Consider the following 11,340-nt stretch of genomic DNA (forward strand, 5'->3'; position numbering starts at 1 on the left):
AAGGCCGTGCGGCTGGATGTACACATGGGCACATGCATAAAAACTGTTGTATCACACATTACTGCCTGCACTTGTGTGGCCCTAACAGTGAGTGCCTATCAATTTTACACCCTAGGCGCCTCTCTTCATCAACCTTCCTCTCAACCCTGCCTCTCCTAACCCTGCTCCCAATCCTGCCAAAAAAAAAAAAAAAATTACATATTTTCACCAAACCCTATTGTCAGTACCTGCCCAGATTCAAGTAAAAGGGATACAGATCCAACCTCTCAACAGGTGGAATATCAAAGAAGGTTAAAATGGTCACATAGACCCCATGCTTAACATGGATGCTTGGTGGCCAATGCTGGTATTTTTCTGGAAATGACATACAGAGAGGCTTCCATTTTATCTCTAAGTGAACAAATAGGCCCTGAATGAAACCATGCTATTCTCCAAACAGAAAAATTTGTAGTGGCTCAAACCCAAGTCATAGTAAAGTCTCCCCCAACTACCATTTTAACTTAAACTAATGTTAGATGAATTTGTAGGGTTATAGAACACATGCTTCTCTGCAGTTCGGTTTGCTATTTAGATTTAAATTTCATAAATGGAATTTATGAAATTTTCATAAATCAGTTGAAAGCATTACTGACTATAAAAGTATTTCAGGCCGGGTATGGTGGCTTACGTCTGTAATCTCAGCACTTGGCGAGGCCGAGGTGGGTGGATCACTTGAAGTCAGGAATTCAAGGCCAGCCTAGTCAACATGGCGAAACCCTGCCTCTACTAAAAATACAAAAAATTATCCAACATGTTGGTGTGCAGCTGTAATCCCAGCTGCTTGGGAGGCTGAGGCAGGTGAATCCCTTGAACCTAGGAAGCGCAGGTTGCAGTCAGCTGAGATCACGCCACTGCACTCCAGCCTGGGTGACAGAATGAGACTCCATCTCAAAAAAATAAATAAACAAGGAAATACATAAATATTTCAGTGTCCCCATTTTGAGAATTTCTTAGGTGCTGTTCTTGATAAGATCAACATAGATCATCCTGAATTTGACATTTATGATTTTAAAAAAATGTGCTTTTTGTTTAGTTTTGTTTTTGAGATAGGGTTGCCCTTTGTTGCCCAGGCTGGAGTGCAGTGGCACAATCACAGCTCACTGCAGCCTTGACCTCCTGGGCTCAGATGATCCACCTCAGCTTCCAGGATAGCTGAGACTACAGGTGTGTGCCACCACACCTGGCTAATTTTTCATATTTTTTTTTGTTTTTTGGTAGAGATTGGGTTTCACTATATTGCCCCGACCAGTCTCAAACACTTGGGCTCAAGCAATTTGCCCACCTTGGGCTTGCAAAATTCTGGGATCATAGCTGTGAGCTACTGTGCCAGGCCTGTGCTTTTTGATTTAATAAAATTTGGCATTTGTGATCAGGTTAAGATTATCTCTACTGCTTCCTACGACGTTGATGTGGTTTAGCTGTGTCCCCACCTAAATCTCGACTTGAATTGTATCTCCCAGAATTCCCACATGTTGTGGGAGGGGCCCAGGGGGAGGTAATTGAATCAAGGGAGCTGCTCTTTCCTGTGCTGTTCTCGTGATCATGAATAAGTCCCACGAGATCTGATGGGTTTATCACGGGTTTCCACGTTTGCTTTTTCCTCATTTTCTCTTGCCACCGCCACATAAGAAGTGCCTTTCGCCCCCACTGCCCCCTGCCATGATTCTGAGGCCTCCCCAGCCATGCGGAACCGTAAGCCCAATTAAACTTCTTTTTCTTCCCAGTCTCGGGTATGTCTTTACCAACAGTGTGAAAATGGACTGATACAGTAAATTGGTACCAGCAGAAAGGGGCACTGCTGAGAAGATACCCCAAAAAGTGGAAGCAACTTTGGAACTGGGTAACAGGCAGAGGCTGGAACAGTCTGGAGGGCTCAGAAGAAGACAGGAAAATGTGGGAAAGTTTGGAACCACCTAGACTTGGTGAGTGACTTTGACAAAGATGCTGATAGTCATATGAACAACAAGGTCCAGGCTGGGGCGGTCTCAGATGGAGATGAGGAACTTGTTGGGAACGGCCACAAAGGTGATTCTTGTTATGTTTTAGCAAAGAGACTGGCTGTATTTTGCCCCTGCCCTAGAGATCTGTGGAACTTTGAACTTGAGAGAGACAATTTCAGGTATTTGGTGGAAGAAATTTCTAAGCACCAAAGCATTCAAGAAGTGACTTGGGTGTTGTTAAAAACATTCTGTTTTAAAAGGGTAACAGCATAAAAGTTCAGAAAATTTGCAGCCTGACAATGCAGTAGAAAAGAAAAATCCATTTTCTGAGGAGAAATTCAAACTGGCTGCAGAAATTTGCATAAGTAGCAGGGAGCCTGGAGCCTAATGTTAATCCCCAAGAACATGGGGAAAGTGTCTCCAGGCTATTTCAGAGACCTTCAGGGCAGCCCCTCCCATCACAGGCCTGGAGGCACAGAAGGAAAAAGTGGTTTCAGGGGCTGGGCCCAGGGTCCCCATGCTGTGTGCAGCCTAGGGACTTGGTGTCCTGTGTTACAGCCATTCCAGCTACGGCTGAAAGGGGCCAAAGTAGAGCTCCGGATGTGGCTTCAGAGGGTGGAAGCCCCAAGTCTTGGCAACTTCCATGTGGTGTTGAGCCTGTGGATACGCAGAAGTCAAGAACTGAGGTTTAGGAACCTCTGCCTAGATTTAAGAAGATGTATGGAAATGCCTGGATGCCCAGGCAGAAGTTTGCTGCAGGGGCGAGGTCCTCATGGAGAACCTCTGCTAGGGCAGTGAAGAAGGGAAAGGTGGGGTGGGAGCCCACACACAGAGTCCCTACTAGGGCACCGCCTTGTGGAGCTGTGGGAAGAGGGCCACTGTCCTCCAGACCCCAGAATGGTAGAGCCACTAACTGCTTGCACTATGCCCCTGGAAAAGCTGCAGACACTCAGTTCCAGCCCGTGGAAGCAGCCGGGAGGGAGGCTGTATCCTGCAAAGCCACAGGGGCGGAGCTGCCCAGGACCATGGGAACCCACCTGTTGCATCAGCAAGATCTAGATATGAGACCTGGAGTCATTTTGGAGCTTTAAAGGAGCATTAAAGGAGCTCATTTTGGAGCTTTAAAATTTGGCTGCCCCACTGGATTTTGGACTTGCCTGGGGCCCTGCAACCCCTTTGTTTTGGCCAATTTTTCCCATTTGGAATGGCTGTATTTACCTAATACCTGTACCCTCATTGTATCTAGGAAGTAACTAGCTTGCTTTTGGTTTTATAGGCTCATAGGTGGAAGGGAATTGCCTTGTCTCAGATAAGACTTTGGACTGTGGACTTTTGGGTTAATGCTGAAATGAGTTAAGACTTTGGGAGACTGCTGGGAAGGCATGATTGGTTTTGAAATGTGAAAACATGAGATTTGGAGGGGCCAGGGGCAGAATTATATGGTTTGGCTGTGTCCCCACCTAAATCTCAACTTGAATTGTACCTCTCAGAATTCCCACGTGTTGTGGGAGGGACCCAGGGGGAGGTAATTGAATCATGGGGGCCAGTCTTCTCGTGCTATTTTTGTGATAGCAAATAAGTCTCATGAGATCTGATGGGTTTATCAGGGGTTTCCACTTTTGCTTCTTCCTCATTTCTCTCTTGCCATCGCCATGTAAGAAGTGCCTTTCACCCCCTGCCATGATTCTGAGGCCTCCCCAGCCATGTGGACTGTAAGTGCAGTTAAACCTCTTTTGCTTCCCAATCTCTGCTATGTCTTTATCAGCAGCATGAAAATGGACTAGCACACATGCGTACCTGAGAACTTTCAAGAACATGTCCTGACTTCTACCTTTATTGTAAGGAGCCCTGTGTCTGGCCTAACCTACAAAGATAAGACTGGATATGAAAAGGCGTGGAAGGCAGGATCAAGAAGACTCAGTTGTACATTACCCTAGAAAGAGTCTACCAAAGCAATCTGTGAATGGAAGCTAAACAAAAGAGACTGAAAGAATGACTGAAACTGTAGCCACCTCAGGAGAGCAAACTAACAGTAACACTAGCTCACAGGGACCGTGTGACTACTGTGCGCCAGGCACTTTGCTTTGTCCCCGTTCACCTTCATAACCACCATGTGAGAAGACAGATTATTATTATTATTATAGAGGAAAAAAGTCAGGCTGAGAGAGGGTAAATTGACAAGAATTATTAAGTGGCAGAATTGGAATCAAAATGCTGTTTTGCCTCCTCAGGATATGAGCTGAAGAAGCAAAGCAAAATAACAGTGTAAGGGCATCCAGGGTGGAGGTGACAGGGATCCAGAGAACGAGGGTGAGGTGCAGGGACAAAGCAGGTGAGCTCGAGCCGTTCAGAAAATGAAGCCTACACGCACTCAGCACAAGAACCGTGTGTCTCTTCAGAGCAGGGGCAGTTCCTGGGAGGCACTGTGCCAGGCAGGAGATAGTTAGAATCTACAGGAGTGCGAGGTCATAGAACCAGGATCATACAAAGTCTTGAGTGCACAGGGGCCAGTGTGGCATTACCCTATTGCTTAGCTGTTCCTCCTAGGGTGTCTGAAAAAGAGAAGACACACTAGAAGTTACACTTAGAGATACCTGGCCTTTGGATTTTTGTCTATGCCTCAGAGTTCCAAAGAAATAAAGATGTGTCTCTTCTCTGGCCCAGCAACTACTGAAATGGTTTTATAGATCTATATAGTTGACACATTAAAAATGACCTTCTATAACCTAAACCTTTACTGGCTAAGTTAGCAGAGGAAACGTTCAGTTCAGCTCACTAAACGTTCAGCAGTATTTACTTATTTTACAAGCTGTTGCAACTTTGCCCTCCAACAAATTAGGTTAGTACTAACCTCACAGCTTATTAAATAATAGTAGTTAGTAACTTACATAGTAATCAAACTCGTTTTAAAAGTGTCTAGTTTTTAGCGAATTAAATTATGTTTTAAATATCTGCTGAATCCACCTTGTTCTAGGAATATCAAAGAACCCCATGCTTACATTTTTAAAAGGTTTCGTATGGTAAGTCATCTTAGGGTAGGGAAAATCTGAATTGGCCTTTCTATTTTCAGTCCCACAGTGGGGCTTGGGTCACTGTGTTCCAGGCTCAGTGAATTAGCGATAATAGAAGAGGGCACAGAAAGGTTGTCAGGAACCAGGTTATCTGGTATATTTGCTGTGCTCCCCCCGGCACTTCTCAGTGGTTGCTCCTGCTTGAGCATGCTCTTCTCTTCCATCTGTGCTGTTTTTTACCCCAGCACATTGTTGGAAGGGGTGCTCAGAAGGCATTTGACTGAAGGGTACTTGGAAAGACCAAGCCCAAATCACAGTAGTGACCAGATACTTAGTGGCAGCCCCAGCTGCAGATATGGCAAGAAGTGGCCAAGGAGGGGAGTCTCCATGACCACAGAGGATGCAGTGGGCACTAGGGACCTGGCATTTGCTGTCGGAACAATCCAGCCAGGGTAACAGGTGGTGTTGCAGGAGGTGGGTGGAGTACACAGCAGGGATTTGGGGAAAGGAGATCCATGGAGATTTAGACATGCTGACAGCCCTCAGCACTGGGTTATCTGGCAGCTCAGAGCAGTTGCTTTGCCTGGAGTGGTTGGGTACTCAGCCTGGCTGAGGCTTGATTGGGAGAACTTTCTCTGTCATTGTCCATCCTGATCTGTGAGAAGCTGTAGGTGCCCCTACAGCTCAGTGGGAAGATAAAAACATAAGTTGGTCTGGAAAAATCAAAGACCAGCAAGTGGGTATGGTCATAATAATTTAATTTAAAAAAGTTAGAGTTCTGGCCTGGCACGGGGCTCATGCCTGTAATCCCAGGACTTTGAGAGACCGAGGTGGGCAGATCACCTGAGGTCAGGAGTTGGAGACAACCTGGCCAATGTGGTGAAACTCCAACTCTACCAATAATACAAAAATTAGCTGGGTGTGATGGCAGGCACCTGTAGTCCCAGCTACTCCGGAGGCTGAGGCCAGAGAATCGCTTGAATCTGGGAGACGGAGGTTGCAGTGAGCCAAGATTGTGTCACTGCACTCCAACCTGGGTAACAGGAGTGAAACTCCATCTCAAAAAAAAAAAAAAAAAAAAAAAAGAGAGTTCTTTTTTCCTTTTTGGCCTTCCTAGACTGTGCAGGTGTCAGCAGGAGACCAGGCATCCACTTTGGCGGTGGCAGCGAGGCTCCCTGGTCAGTCTGGAAAGCAGTGTGTGTGGAGATTGGCTTGCAAGTACTCATCAGAGCTCCTATTTTCTTTTCAGGAGGCAGCTCTGTGGAGGCCAATATGCAGACAAGGGAAGTAACTCAGGCATTTTTGGGGAGAGGTACAGAAAGAGGAGGAAAGACTGAACCGACTGCTGTTCTGGACAAGAACTATGACTGTACGTGGTACTCCCAGAATGGTGAGATCTGGGACACTTGAATTATATGGCTGTGCTGTGAATGATGTTACCTAGGCAGAATGATTATCCCAATTAAGTGATAGGCAGGGAACTAAGGTATCCAGGGTCTCAGGCATAACGTCCTGAGGGGTCCCATGAAAGCAAAGATAACAGAAGGTCTATCTCTTACGCCTCTTAGAGCTGTACGAATGCTGTAACCCAGGGATCTATAAGACCTAAGTCAAGCAGAGGCACAGTCGGAAAAAGGGTCAAATCTGATAACCCGGAGCAGAAAGCCTGGTGATCAAAGCAAGGAGACAAACCTGCGGCCGCCATCGGGCGCTGAGTATGCAGTGAGGCTGTCAAGGGACACGCGCCATTCGGTAATGGATGGGGTATGCACAGGGAGGAAGGCTGGGCACATATCTGAATCAGGGCCATGGCCCAGGGCTGATATTTTCTGAAATGCCTAAGGCATGATGTGTGAGCAGGCCACTACAGTTAGAGTGACACAGACAGAGTGACAGAATAGAAAAAACAGCAGAATCAGTTTAGTGTTGAGTGTGTTCATCTGGTTAGACTTATTTCCTAGTCACAAAGATAAAGCTGAGAACATGTTTTTTTCCTCTAGCCAAGTTGTCCTTTACAGGCAGATTAAAGACACCAGCTATAGATAAATATGAAAGCAGCTTGACTGCAACGTCCCTTAGTCTTCACTTCTGGTGGGCAAGTCACGAGTCTGAAGCCCAAGAGAGGGTAAAGGTTTATAGCTCTTGCTGCTCCCAGCAGGGTGCAGGGCATGCTGATGGCAGAGAGGGGAGTTGCCATCCCAGCCTCCTGCAGGCCCTAGGGTGGCCGGGGTCTACTCCGAGAAGGACAACGGTGAGTCAGCAAGTTATAATGGGTTTAACAGTAACAGCCCGGGTGGAGGTCACGTGCTGTTTCCTCAGGCTTCCAGAAAGAAAACCAGAGATCTCTTATGTAGGACTTACCAAGTATAACCTTGTCTTACTGAGTATAGCCAAATATTCACAGTCTGGGTCACCGTGCATGGAAATGTTAGCAGTGGGGAATCCATGCGGGCAGGCAGCAACCTCAATTCTTGTTTCCTCAGAAGGAGAATTCCACTGAGGGGCATAAGGCAGAGGGAGAGACCCAGGCAAGTTTTAGAGCAGGAATGAAAGTTTATTAAAAAGCTTTAGACAAGGGTGGGAAGGAAGGAAGGACACTTGGAAAAGGTCCAAGCGGGCCACTTGAAGGACAAGTGGGGTCTGACTTGGGGTTTCTTCTGGGGCCTTGCATCCCTTCTCCCTTGAGGATGGTTTGTCCGTATGTGTGGTGACCTGCTAGCACTTGGGAGGTGAGCATACACAGAGTGTTTACTGGAGATGAACTTATGCTCACTTGAAACATCCTTCCCTTGACTGGCGGAATGCTGCTGGAAGATCATGTACCAGTTAAACTCCACCATTTTGACTCTTAGTGGGCATGTGTGAGCCCGCAGGCCCAACTCCTGGGATCTTCTCAGGAAGCTGAGGATCAGCAGCTTCAGGCTTCTTCTCTCTGTAGGGAGAATGCCTTTTCCTGGAGCTGGCTGCCACCAATTATTATTGTAGAGAGACAGCTAACAATGGCCTGACCGTCACCAGCTGGTCACATGACATTCCCAGTGGGGTGGGGGGGCCCTCTTCTGTCCTGTTTTATTTATATGACCATATAATTTATCATTCAAACTAGACACTTTAGAGAGTGAAGGGGGGCACTGTTCGTTATGTTGGCAAAGCAGGTGTGAATGTGGATGTCGCTGGATAATCGATATCCGCAGCCACCCAACTCAGTGTCTTCAGTAACCCAATCCTTTCCATTTTTTTTCTAAAAAGCTAGCCATGCTCTTAAATTAAAACACAGCATTTGAATCTAAAGTCGGATTGCCAGATAAAATACAAGATGCTATGTTAATTTGAATTTCAGATAAATGAATACTTTTAAGGATAAATATGTCCTAAATATTTCATAAGACATACTAAAAATGATCATGGTTTATTTGAAATTAAAATTTAACCGGGCAGTCTGTATTCTTATTTGCTGCTGGCAGCCCTAGTCTAGCTAGACTAGTTTAACTAGTCTAAAGTTAAACCCCTGTGTTGTATTCAATTCTGTCGTCCGCTTACGACGTAAGGCTTTTAGGCTCCAAGTTGATTTAGGTCACAGTCTGGTTAGCAAAAGGAGAAAACTGAGGCATCTGTTCCAATTGGCCCAGTCACCTGAGCCACTAAAATCAGCTTTTTAAAATGTCCCTAAACTATGAGTAGGCTGGGACTAGGTCCCAGTGCCTGAGGTGAGCTAGGCCAGCAGGTGAGAGTCCTCAGTTGTGGCACAAGGAGCTGAGTAGGTAAACATCTTCTCCCCACTTGATGTTTACCTTTGCTTGACCTCCTAGGCCAGTGTTTCTCACACCTGGCTGCATATTAGAATCACCTGGGGAATGGCCGGGCGAGGTGGCTCACGCTTGTAATCCCAGCACTTCGGGAGGCCGAGGCGGGAGGATCACAAGGTCAGGAGATTGAGACCAGCCTGGCCAACATGATGAAACCCCGTCTCTACTAAAAACGCAAAAATTAGCCGGGTGTGGTGGTGGACACCTGTAATCTCAGCTATTCAGGAGGCTAAGGCAGAAGAATTGCTTGAACCCGGGAGGCGGAGGTTGCAGTGAGCCAAGACTGCGCCATTGTACTCTGGCCTGGGTGACAGAGTGAGACTCCATCTCAAAAAAAAAAAGTTTAAGTCCAAATTAAATTAAAATATGTTTTCTTCTGATTGTAGTAAAAAGAAAAAAAAAAAAGAATCACCTGGGGAGCTTGTAAACCCACTGATGTTTCAGCCCCACTGCAGACCAATTAAATCAGGATCTCCAGGGGTAGGCTCTGGCATCCATGGGTCTCAAATGTTCCCAGGTGATTCTAAAGTTCTAATGAGAACTGTTGTCCTATGCCCTCGCTCTGTTCCCAGTGGCCTCAGTTCTTCTTGTCTAAATCTTCTCCTTTAAATGCCCTCCTTATAGTGTTGGATATTTTATAGCCCGGAAAATATGACTGGAGGACCTGTTCTGTGTTTGGTGGCATGGATGGGATTTGCCCAGAAGGGTTCCTTGTCCTTCAATGACCTTGTCTTGTGCTAACTCCTCCTACTTCAGCCTCGCTTCTGCTGTGGCTTTCCTGGCCCACCCCTTGTCTGCTTACAACACACTCATTTCCATTTTGCAGCTGGTCTCCTTTCAGACCCATCCAGTGGCAGTCCTCTTGGCTTGGACCGAAGACCCCCTCTGGAGAGCTGTCTCTGTAGCCTATACTGATGACACTGGCCACTGGCCAGGGCTCCATCCCTTCCTGGCTTCCACCCCAAGGAGTCCAAGCCCCAGACATTTAGCCGTAGAGATAATCCAGATTTTGCATTTCCATAGGAAGGATTGATGGAGACTTCAAGAATAATGTATCAAAGTGCCAATTTCTTTCTAACAGGCTGGGGAGGATACTGTTGACAGCGGCAGAAGCGGGTAGCAGTGGTTTGCTTTCCAAATGGTGAAAAGAAGGGCCTGGCGGTGGCAACCTGTCCACGCATCATTAAAAACGGACTCTCCTGCTTCATTTGGAATTCAACCCAATGAACTCGAAGAAAGTCTGGACAATGACCAGCACAGAGCCCCGAGCAAAATACAGCAAGAGAATTTGCTTTGCTCATTCACTGAGTACCTACCATGTGCCAAGTCCTATGCTATGTGCAGAGCGTACACTGGTGAATAAAACAGACACGGTCCCTGGAGCCTATGACTCTTACCATCTAGACACAGGTAATAAAAAGTAAGAAGAATACAAAGGAAGAGTGGGACAGAAATAAGCAGAATGAGGGTGAGATTGAAGTCCCTGAACACATAGTACCCTTTACTCTTGATCTTAGCCAAAAGGCTGAGAAGAGATTACAGTGCTTTTTAAAGGTAGCATTTCACCCAGCCAATAAGCAACCCCTCTGGCCTTCTTGAGGCGCAAGGCCACACGCTCAAATTCTTTAATCAAACAATAGGCTAGTACAAATGGAGCAATTTCGTAAACCCAGCTGTTTACACAGCAGCTACAAACCTGTTCAGAAAAAATCCCCCGCCATCCACAACTGCCATTGAGCAGATGCTCAATGGTGTCTGTCTCTCACCACCAGGGCTGCAGTCAGGACAAGAGAACAGGTTTGAACGTCTTCTGTCTTCCGTTTCTGGAACTTCACAAGCTGCGTCTTCAGTGCCCAGAGGCTGCTGCAGCCTCTTCCCAGCTCTCCTCTCAGAACAATAGTGATTTTTTTAGAGGCATAATAAGGAAGGTTTGCATTGAATTATTAAACAATGGGCATTGAAAGGTATGTTTTCTTTGACTTCTGTACCTCTAGCTTTTACCAGTGTTTTCTTGTACCAAGGCTAAGATATGTATAATATTGAAATGGATGTCTTCTTGTATAGTATTTTACAAGCTTTTGAAAACCTGTGCCTTTTAATAAATTTTAAAACGTCTCACGCCCTTCTTTCATTTTCTGACATTCAAAATAAATTAAATATCAGGGGACACAAAAGCACGAGAAGAAAGCGCTGCTTTGTTTTCAGACCAGGCCCCCAGCCATTGCCCTGGAGATTCTGTGGGTGAGCATAAGCACCCCTCCCACCTCCGGTTCCTGAGACTCATTGTTCCAAATGGTAATGTTAACATTTGCCACGTTCGCTCCCGGATAACTTTCCATTATTTCAGTTGTAAACATTTTCTATGTGGAAATAAAATGAGATGGGACCAATTAAACAATAGACTTTAAACAAATCAAACAAGAATTTTTGCAAGCAAAGGAGCATCGTGCCTTTGAAATGGCCACTTTTGGGGCCAACACGTGCTTCTAGGGCTTATTCTGTGGCTCCAAAGCTTGAGAGGTACTCATTTAGTGGAGCACAGGA

General features: G+C 46.1%; 1 long non-coding RNA gene across 2 annotated transcripts; it reads left to right on the forward strand.

The window, feature by feature from the left end:
- Window positions 1-1,670: 1,670 nt before the first annotated feature.
- On the forward strand, window positions 1,671-10,910 carry LOC108301318. 2 transcript variants are annotated; one of them, XR_005199445.1, is made up of 3 exons: window positions 1,671-1,731; window positions 6,240-6,380; window positions 9,623-10,910. It is a non-coding gene; the product is annotated as an uncharacterized LOC108301318 (long non-coding RNA). The 2 variants fall into 2 exon arrangements; XR_005199446.1 differs by lacking the exon at window positions 1,671-1,731 and adding an exon at window positions 3,620-3,691.
- Window positions 10,911-11,340: the final 430 nt, after the last annotated feature.

Source organism: Cebus imitator, unplaced genomic scaffold (genome assembly GCF_001604975.1).
Source record: "Cebus imitator isolate Cc_AM_T3 unplaced genomic scaffold, Cebus_imitator-1.0 Scaffold33, whole genome shotgun sequence".
NCBI lineage: Eukaryota > Metazoa > Chordata > Mammalia > Primates > Cebidae > Cebus > Cebus imitator.